The sequence below is a fragment of the Cherax quadricarinatus genome, chromosome 21, assembly GCF_038502225.1.
Source record: "Cherax quadricarinatus isolate ZL_2023a chromosome 21, ASM3850222v1, whole genome shotgun sequence".
NCBI classification, from domain to species: Eukaryota; Metazoa; Arthropoda; class Malacostraca; order Decapoda; family Parastacidae; genus Cherax; species Cherax quadricarinatus.
In genome coordinates, this window is record NC_091312.1 from 25,228,106 (window position 1) to 25,239,268 (window position 11,163).

The following is an 11,163-nucleotide window of genomic DNA, read 5'->3' on the forward strand; positions in this document are numbered from 1 at the left end:
CACACACTCCACCAGCGTCAACACACACTCCACCAGCGTCAATACACACTCCACCAGCGTCAACACACACTCCACCAGCGTCAAAACACACTCCACCAGCGTCAACACACACTCCACCAGCGTCAACACACACTCCACCAGCGTCAACACACACTCCACCAGCGTCAACACACTCCACCAGCGTCAACACACACTCCACCAGCGTCAACACACACTCCACCAGCGTCAACACACACTCCACCAGCGTCAACACACACTCCACCAACGTCAACACACACTCCACCAGCGTCAACACACACTCCACCAACGTCAACACACACTCCACCAACGTCAACACACTCCACCAGCGTCAACACACTCCACCAACGTCAACACACACTCCACCAGCGTCAACACACTCCACCAGCGTCAACACACACTCCACCAGCGTCAACACACACTCCACCAGCGTCAACACACACTCCACCAGCGTCAACACACACTCCACCAACGTCAACACACACTCCACCAACGTCAACACACACTCCACCAGCGTCAACACACACTCCACCAACGTCAACACACACTCCACCAACGTCAACACACACTCCACCAACGTCAACACACACTCCACCAACGTCAACACACACTCCACCAACGTCAACACACACTCCACCAACGTCAACACACACTCCACCAACGTCAACACACACTCCACCAACGTCAACACACACTCCACCAACGTCAACACACACTCCACCAACGTCAACACACACTCCACCAACGTCAACACACACTCCGCCAGCGTCAACACACACTCCACCAACGTCAACACACACTCCACCAACGTCAACACACACTCCACCAGCGTCAACACACTCCACCAGCGTCAACACACACTCCACCAGCGTCAACACACACTCCACCAACGTCAACACACACTCCGCCAGCGTCAACACACACTCCACCAACGTCAACACACACTCCACCAACGTCAACACACACTCCGCCAGCGTCAACACACACTCCACCAACGTCAACACACTCCACCAACGTCAACACTCACTCCACCAGCGTCAACACACACTCCACCAGCGTCAACACACACTCCACCAGCGTCAACACACACTCCACCAGCGTCAACACACACTCCACCAACGTCAACACACACTCCGCCAGCGTCAACACACACTCCGCCAACGTCAACACACACTCCACCAACGTCAACACACACTCCGCCAGCGTCAACACACACTCCACCAACGTCAACACACACTCCACCAGCGTCAACACACACTCCACCAACGTCAACACACACTCCACCAACGTCAACACACACTCCGCCAGCGTCAACACACACTCCACCAGCGTCAACACACACTCCGCCAGCGTCAACACACACTCCACCAGTGTCAACACACATTCCACCAACGTCAACACACACTCCACCAACGTCAACACACACTCCGCCAGCGTCAACACACACTCCACCAACGTCAACACACACTCCACCAGCGTCAACGCACACTCCACCAGCGTCAACACACACTCCACCAGCGTCAACACACACTCCACCAGCGTCAACACACACTCCGCCAGCGTCAACACACACTCCACCAACGTCAACACACACTCCACCAACGTCAACACACACTCCACCAGCGTCAACACACTCCACCAGCGTCAACACACACTCCACCAGCGTCAACACACACTCCACCAGTGTCAACACACACTCCACCAACGTCAACACACACTCCACCAGCGTCAACATACTCCACCAGCGTCAACGCACACTCCACCAGCGTCAACACACACTCCACCAGCGTCAACACACTCCACCAGCGTCAACACACTCCACCAGCGTCAACACACTCCACCAGCGTCAACACACTCCACCAGCGTCAACACACTCCACCAACGTCAACACACTCCACCAGCGTCACTACACTCCACCAGCGTCATCACACTCCACCAGCGTCAACACACTCCACCAGCGTCAACACACTCCACCAGCGTCAACACACACTCCACCAACGTCAACACACACTCCACCAACGTCAACACACACTCCACCAGCGTCAACACACTCCACCAGCGTCAACACACTCCACCAGCGTCAACACACACTCCACCAGCGTCAACACACTCCACCAGCGTCAACACACTCCACCAGCGTCAACACACTCCACCAGCGTCATCACACTCCACCAGCGTCAACACACTCCACCAGCGTCAACACACTCCACCAGCGTCATCACACTCCACCAGCGTCAACACACTCCACCAGCGTCAACACACTCCACCAGCGTCAACACACTCCACCAACGTCATCACACTCCACCAGCGTCAACACACTCCACCTGAAGGATTCCAAAGAATCAGAATAGACAACTAACAACTTGTAACCCTTCCCTCATAACTTGTACCGTCCCCCATCACTTATCAGAGATTCTTCTGTATTCGCTTATTGTCCCTTTCCGCTTCAGTTATCATAAAGCATTTTGTATTCACCTATTATTCCCTTGTGTCTGCTTCCCTGTCCGTATAACCAGCCGTCCTCCCGCCTGGGTCTATGACGTAAATAAACTCCTTCACACACACTCTCTGTCTTCATCACTCTCCTCCTCTTCCTCCTCCTCTTCTTCTTCCTCCTCCTCTCCCATCATCCTCTTCCCCCGTCTGTTTCTGTAGAGAGATGTTTATATGTTTTATATGCATAAAAATAAAAAAAAATCCTCATTTTTTCAAGAGATTATGAGTAGAGAGATACGGAATAAATCTTGGTAATGAGCTTCGACAAGTGATCCCATGGCTGAAAGGTTTTCAAAATGTGTTTATTCACGTAGAAAGATAGTTTGGAGATAAGGATGAAAAAGAGCGGGAATAAAGATACTTCAGTTGTTGCACGTGTCTTATCTACTTGTCTGTATTGTATACCAATATTATGTTAATACGTTTTCAAAGTTCAGCGTGTCCCGTCATCAAATTTCAGGTCGTCGTGTCTTCAGCGTTCAGATGTCTCTTCTAAGTTCAGCTTGTCGAGTCCTCAAAGTTTGGCAGACAATAGGAGAGTCGTCGTCCTTGGGGACGCTGTCAGGTGATTCACTTGAGTGAATCTGCTTCATTCTGTTGACGCGAAATACACCGGATCACTGTTCCTCTCCCTCACCCCTGCAACCATTCCAATGACACTTCGACGTAGTTAGTCTCTTTTGTAATTGGTCTCAACCAGGACTAAGCCTCGTAACCTAAATGCTAATCAATTAAATGATTATCTTATTTATGCCTTTTATTGCTGTTCCTGTCTGGCGTAACTTTATTCTCGTTGAAGTATTGAATATGAAGATTTTCCTTTCGGTAACTAATTGCTGCTGACTCAATTCCGAGAGTCAACTAAATTAAGAATAGATAAGGTGGCATGAACTAGAAGAGGCAGGAGTCGAGCTCCCAAGTGCAGCTCCCCTCTTAATAGAGACTAGGAGAAGAAGAGGTACAAAAAAGGGGAGATATTGAGTGAGAGGGGAAAATATTAGGACAAACAGGGGACGAGCGAGGAAGTAATGGAGACAAAGAGACTGGAATAAACAATGAGGTCCTCTCATGTAGGATATAAGAGGAAGTGAAGCGAGGGGAGGAGGAGAGGGGTAGTAGTGGTGGCAGTTGCATCGGCGACGGAGGTGACGATGGTGGTAACGGCGACGACCGAGGTGACGATGGTGGTAGTGGCGACGACCGAGGTGACGATGGTGGTAGTAATGATGGTGGTAGCTGTGGAGGGCCAAGCGTGGCAGTGGCTAGCAGGCAGGCAGGGAAGTGTGCCAGACTCAGTGTGTCTCCGGTCGTGGCAGGAGGTTGGTGTGGTGGCGCTCTCTGGCACAGTCGCTGATGTGAGTGTATGTGAGAGAGAGAGAGAGAGAGTCGCGGCGAGGCTGGTGAGCGACCCTTATAGCTCCTCAATCCTTATCCTTATCACTTGTTTAACGATTTCATCTATGGGATGATAGTACCTGTGCTGCTCTGCAATATTTAAAGAAATTTCTTCTGACAAACGGCCTCGACAAGCAGTTTTCCAAGAGTTTTAGTAACGAGTTTCTTATTAGTCAACGGAATAAAGTAACAAACAATGAAATGCGAATATGTTTAGAATTTTTAAGATACATGGGAGTTGATGTATCTACAGATGAGACTCTGATGGATGAAATGAATCAAGGAATTGATGAGAGGAAAAAATAGTGGTGAGAAATCGATGAATATAAAAAATCAAGTAGCTGGATCGCAAACTAGAATGTTTCAATCTAGGAATAATGTTTTTGTAGGGTTTATGAGTGCTGGAGCGAGGGAAGGAAGGCAGTAGAAGGGAGGAAGGCAGCAGAGGGGAGGAAGGCAGCAGAGGGGAGGAAGGCAGCAGTAGAAATATCTCCTCCGGGACCAATGTGTGGTGTTATATACATATTGTACAGGGAATGAGAAATGAAAAATAGAAAACAGTGTGACTGTATAATAAGTATATTTCAAGTAGCGGACGAGGGTTTAATTGAGATGATATGGTTGTTTAGAAAGAATGGAGCAAGAGCGGCTGATCAAAAGGGTGCATAAATTTGGGGTGAAAGGCAGAGGGCGTCTCAGGAAGGAATGAGAGGAAGGGGAGAAGCAGATTTCGGGAGATAAGGCATCTAGCAGGTATATATGTATATGCTCGTTAGATACGAATGAACGGACACTCGTGGCGTTTAGTATTTGACGCACTGTTGGAACGTGAACAAGTTAGCGAACAATGAAGAAGATATTCAAAGAAATCACCTAGCTAGGTATGAGTTAGACGAATAAGTTTATCTTATGCATTAAGGTAATTATATAATGAATTAATGTCATTAAAACTTCATTATACCAATATTCTAACAATGTGAATATATTAATTCTAAAAATGAAAAGGGCAACAAAATGCTGAGTCATTCACTGAGAGGTAAACAACGAGTTTGTAGAGTGTATATAAAAAATACAATATCTGCACTTTTGAAATTGAGTGGAGTTTCTGGTATTTGGTGGGTTATAAGGCAGGTATGGCGCAAATGATTATAAATGTGTTTCTTCTGTGATGGGAAACTATAAACGTGTTAATGTATTTATTTATCACTGGAGTCACACGAACTTGTGATATTCAATTTGAAGACAGAAATAGTATATAAACCTAACTCTCCAAACACATTATAATTAAATAATGCCACAGCATCAATTACATATTTTATACGGAATGTACTATGCCTGGGTGCTGGGTGCTGGGTGCTGGGTGCTGGGTGCTGGGTGCTGGGTTTTGGGTGCTGGGTGCCTGGGAGTTGGGTGCCTGGGTGCCTGGGTGCCTGGGTGCCTGGGTGCTGGGTGCCTGGGTGCCTGGGTGCTGGGTGCCTGGGTGCTGGGTGCCTGGGTGCCTGGGTGCCTGGGCGCCTGGGTGCTGGGTGCCTGGGTGCTGAGTGCCTCGGTGCTGGGTGCCTGGGTGCTGGGTGCCTGGGTGCTGGGTACCATACTTTAAGATTTTGGTCTAGCCGGGATATTACCGTATAAGTTCGTACCATTTCCAGGACAAACTATAAACAGGTGAAACAGTATGTGATAGGATATTATTTACCACGGGTCATAGCTTGCAGGTGAGGTCAGAACTCTTAATACCTGAGATCAGTAGCAGTGCCCTGAGAGCTTAACAAATCGTTGTTATTCGATGATACTGTGTTGAAGTTCCTCTCAGTCTGTCTGTCTGGTAGTTGGAAGGTGTCAGTCTTCGTAGGGAATTTTCCATATCCCTGGATTTTTGTCATCAAAGAAAGTGTGTAATCAATCTTATTTTAAGAAACAAACAGCTCACGGATTTATTCACTGGTTATTTCTTTTACGTTCACGATTGGCCTCTTATTTCAAGGTTGTTGACATTATTTTTTGCGTGAAACCATTGATTTGCATTTGTCAGTGAGTCCTTTAGGCATCAACCATCCTCCAACCCAACCGCCCACACCCCCCACACAAACACCCACACCCACACCCACACAGTGGAAAGTATAAATATATGTACTTTGCATGAGAAGCTAGGCGGAATAAATACAATGAGAGAAAGAATGAAGCTTGCAAGTTTATGTATGAGGTGTTAGTACTGACTACAAATATAGTTATTAAAGAGACGGAGAACAAACTGAGCGACAGAATAATTAAGCTAAAAGAGAAGAAAGAGGAAAAAATATTTTGGCCAAACAGGAAATGAAAACCGTAAAGAAAAAAGAAGGAAGAAGCAAGGAGAGTTATTAACAGAGATCACAGAACTGAGAGATGATGAAGCTGATAAAGTTAGTTAGTTTAATATGTTTATTATGCACCCCATACCCATCCTGTGGGCGGTAGTCAAAAGATTACAGAGGTACATAATGGGTCCAGGGACTGGGCCTCAAAGTTTTGATAGCTGAGCAAGTTACAGAGGTAATGAATTCACAATTTACAAAGGTAATGAACTCACAATTTACAAAGGTAATGAACTCCAGGTAGGTCTAGTCACAATCATGACAAGTTACAAAGGTATTTACAGATTACAGAGGTACACAATGGGTCCAGGGACCGGGCTCCAAAGTTTTGATGGCTGAACTAGGTACAAGGTAATGAACTCATGGAAATAAATGGTATAAAATACCGACACAATGGAAATATAAACACAAATGCAGTATAATGTGATCCTCTATTGACTACGTTTCGCCCACACAGTGGGCTTTTTCAAGTCACAAGTCTGTTTGTGACTTGAAAAAGCCCACTGTGTGGGCGAAACGTAGTCAATAGAGGATCACATTATACTGCATTTGTGTTTATATTTCCGTAATGAACTCACAAGTTACAAAGGTAATGAACTCACAAGTTACAAAGGTAATGAACTCACAAGTTACAAAGGAGGGTGGATTAACGAGACCAACGAAGGTTAGACTGTGAGGAAATGGAAGAGAAGACTGACTTGAAGACACGAAGGAGACACAGGAAGGAGGAGCCACACTCATTCTCAACCTGTTCTCCACTATGAACGTTCAGTATTTACGAAAGAGCTCTCCGGTCGATTCCGAGCGCTCAACATATTTTTCCAAAGAACGTTAATATTTGTTATTCTCAGTTAGGTTGGATTAGATATGTCTAAGTTAACGTATCTTTACATATAATGACTCTAAAATAATGAAGTTAAACAAAAATAATAGTTTGTACAAGCAGCGCCGAACGTTTTGTAAAATCTGGAAAGTGCATTTCCCTACGAACACTGAGTACATCGGAGATGAGGAAGTATCACCTGTATCATCATCTCCACACGAGCAGGTGAAGTTAGTTATCGCAATACACTCTCACTCCTGGGTACCAGCCTCCGCCTCCTCCTCCTTCCCTCGTGAATCCTACTTCTCATTAAATATCCCCAGCACGTTTGATGCCTTTTCAGGTAAATCTTTATTAATCAAACCTTAATGAAGAATGTTAACTCTTATCTACTACGTAACTGTACATCACTCATAAATTCATTTCCTCCACTTCGTCTCGATACACATCCCGCTTCCAGCCTCCTACAAACATCCATGAGTCAGGAGCTATGAATCAGTTCCCCAGATTCATATGAATACACACAAAAAACCAAGAACAGGAGTATTATTGAAAACTTGACACTCTTGCGAATCAGAAAACATCTCTTTTCAACTTAAGAGAAGTAAAGAATGGAAGAAACTGAACAATCACACAATAGATATATCTCTGATATAGCTTTGAAGGGATTCGAAGGCTTTCCTACTGCCGCAGCTTGGCCCTGGGCCAGACTTGTCTGGTGCTTCCCTGGTCAACCAGGCTGTTCCTGCTGGCGGCCCGCTGGCCCACATATCCATCACAGTCTGGCTTGATTGGAAAATAGGTATCGATGGCGCATTTCACATCTGTCAGGGACGTTTGCTTAGCTTCCCTTGAAACAAATATGCAACTTTGCAAGCTCTTGATGATGTGTTGATTGCAACACGAAAGGCCTGTGGTTGTCTTGCACATATACTGGGAACAGACCGAGTCATGTGGAGATTTTTCAACAATATTTATGCGAGACATGTTTAGAAGAAAAAATATATAATGGCAGGGAGAGAAACCATCTGATAAGATAATCTTTAAGGCAGGGTAGGGGGGTAGGGGGGAGGGGCGGAGGGAGGAGGAGGAGGTGCCTTGATACTGGTGAAAGTCTCTTGATCCAAACAACTGGAGTTACTCCCTTTCTTCTTCGGATCTAACCTGATTACCACCCATTTCCCTATGAGGTGCAAGACCCCTATTGGTTTAGCACTTTCCCATGAATATAATAATAATAATAATAATAATAATAATAATAATAATAATAATAATAATAATAATAATAATAATAATAATAATAATGACAATCAGAAAAAATAAGGTTTCTTGCCCAATAGTTTCGTCCTGTCGTCATCTTCAACACTCTGCTTCTTCCCTCTTCCTCTCTCATCCATTCAGTAAGAATGAATAAAAGACAAATGTCACAGAGAAAGCTTTTATTGGGTCAACATTCCGCTCTGTGTAGAGCTTTATCAAGTCGTAGTCGCAATGAGACGACGACTTGTATCGTCTCTTCCTTGTTGTCGGCTGGAAGCTGCTGCACACTTGCCATTCCTCCCTCCATTCACTTCGACAATTCCTCTTTGCCTTCTTCACCGTCTCCACTATTGGTAGGGTCGTCAGTCACTTCTTAACTCTCCCTTCCCTCGTTTTCCCCTCACCCTCTATCAGTTTTCATTCTCTTCATTCTCCTTTCGTGGATCCTAACCCGCCAACTCATTCCGCCTACTCGTATTAACACCCATTGCTACATTATTTGTCCACTTCCACCCATTTCCCTAGAGCACCATGAACTCACACTACCAAGCCTTCCATTCCCCTCCCTCCCTCGTTTACCTTTCCCCATCCCTTCCTTTCTCTCGAAACCTTTCTCCTCCGGTCTTTACACACCCCTCTCTCTCTCTATTCCAATCACCTACTTCACCCATTCCCCATCACCTTTCACAAACACCCACAGAAACCTTCCCATTACCTACTCCTTCCTCATCAACCACCTTTAAAACACACACACACACACACACACACACACACACACACACACACACACACACTCCATCAACAACTCTTCTCTGTCCCCTGTCCCTAATCACCATCTCCCTCTCGCTGGTCATGAAGGAACGCACATCAAAGTAATGTATACGAGCATCGACGGAATCGTAAACAAGATCAACGAGCTAAATGACAAGAGTGTTGGGTGGCTTCCTGCTGCTACCATGGGCAAGAAGTATTTGTTGTTTTCCTTCTTGTTTTTTCAGTCGCGCAGTTTCTCTGCAGTATTTTGAGAGTGCCTCTTGGGATTGACCTTAATCTACCAACCATCATGTATCTTAGTAAAGCGTGGTGTAAGAGGGCAGTGTTTTATGATAGTTTTGGATAACGGAAACTGAGCACTCCTGGAGTTTGCTGCTATCATGACCCATTAAGAAAATTACACAATATGAACAAACAGCAGTAATATTTCCCCTTTATATTCCACCACAAAGAATGGTTTCGTTCATATATATGTATATATATATATATATATATATATATATATATATATATATATATATATATATATATATATATATATATATATATATATATATATATATACACAGGTAATGACACGGGGACAGGAAATGGGTCTCATCCTGAATCCATCCAAATGTGAAATCATCTCAGTCAGTCAACAAGTGATAAATGCAGTGAGATCAAAACTACCAGGAGCAGCAGTCATTGCCCCCACAAATAGTGTCTTGCTAGGAGCACCTCTGGGAAGCAATGCCATTGACACAATTCTCAGGAAGAAATTGGAAGAGTTAAGGAGAATGGAACAACGAATAGGCAATCTGGACACCCACGATGCCTTGTACCTTCTCACAAAGTGCTTGAGTCTGCCCAGGTTGACATATTTCCTAAGATGTGCACCTTCATATGATAACCCTATACTGCACGAATATGACAGTATTCTGAGGCAGATTTTTACGAAAGTACTTAACCTTACTCTAGAAGACGGGCAGTGGAACCAAGCTACACTTCCAGTCAGACTAGGAGGCATTGGTGTCCGCAAGTCATCACAGATTGCGTTACCTGCTTTTCTGTCCTCGTGTATTGCATCCAGAGAGCTTGTAGCAGCGATTCTCCCTGAACATCTTAGGGACAAGATTGGAGCCCAGGACCAAAAATTCATTGACGGAGCAATGATCTGGGATAATCTAACTGGCTCAGAAACCAGACCTGCTCCCCCCAACAACTACAAACAATCGCACTGGGATGGTCCAATAGTGGAAAATATAGCCTCAACGATGCTTCAGAGTGTGTCAGGGAAGGATAGAGCCCGCCTGCTGGCAGTGAGAGCCCCTCATGCTGGGGACTTTCTGTTGGCTGTTCCCAACTCCAGCCTTGGCACACGCCTCGACCCACAGACCATCCGCATCGGTGTTGCCCTTCGACTTGCCGCCCCTATTCTCGCCGAACACAGGTGTATTTGTGGCAGTGAAGCAGCAGACCGATTCGGGTACCATGGTCTTGTGTGCCGTAAATCCGAGGGAAAGATTGCAAGACATGAGGAGGTTAATAACATTATCAAGAGGAGCCTCACAACAGCTGGATGCCCAGCAGTAAGGGAGCCACCCCAACTATGCAGATCTGATGGCAGCCAGAAGCGTCCAGATGGTATCACCCTTCAAGCCTGGACAGATGGGAAGCAGGTGGTGTGGGACTATACATGTGCATCTACCTTGGCTGATACCTATCTCCAATACACCAGGGAGGAAGGAGGGGCAGCTGCCAGCTTTAGGGAGTCCCAAAAGTCTAGAAAATATGGAGAACTTGCCCATCATTATATGTTTGTTCCCATAGGCTCAGAGACCCTTGGCTCATGGGGAAAGAGTGCATCTAATTTCCTTAAGGAGCTGGGAAAAAGACTCATCAGGGTAACTAGGGATCCCAGGGCAGCTAGTTTTCTGTTCCAGCGGCTCAGCGCGGCTGTTCAAAGGGGTAATGCATGCTGCATTTTGGGCACACGCCCCAGCTCTGAGGAGCTGGATGAGATTTTCGCCTTATAATCGGTGATACACACGTAACAACATG

At 45.7% G+C, this 11,163-nt stretch overlaps 1 protein-coding gene across 2 annotated transcripts in view; it reads left to right on the top strand.

Moving 5' to 3' along the window:
* The first annotated feature begins 3,761 nt into the window (after window positions 1-3,761).
* Window positions 3,762-11,163, top strand: part of LOC128689032 (uncharacterized) — a 73,184-nt gene continuing 65,782 nt past the window's right edge. Inside the window, exon 1 of one of the 2 annotated variants that reach the window (XM_070087333.1) lies at window positions 3,762-3,869. The gene's annotated coding sequence lies outside the window, so the exon portion shown is untranslated. Of the gene's footprint in view, window positions 3,915-11,163 lie in introns of both variants that reach the window. The other variant, XM_070087334.1, reaches the window with a different exon arrangement.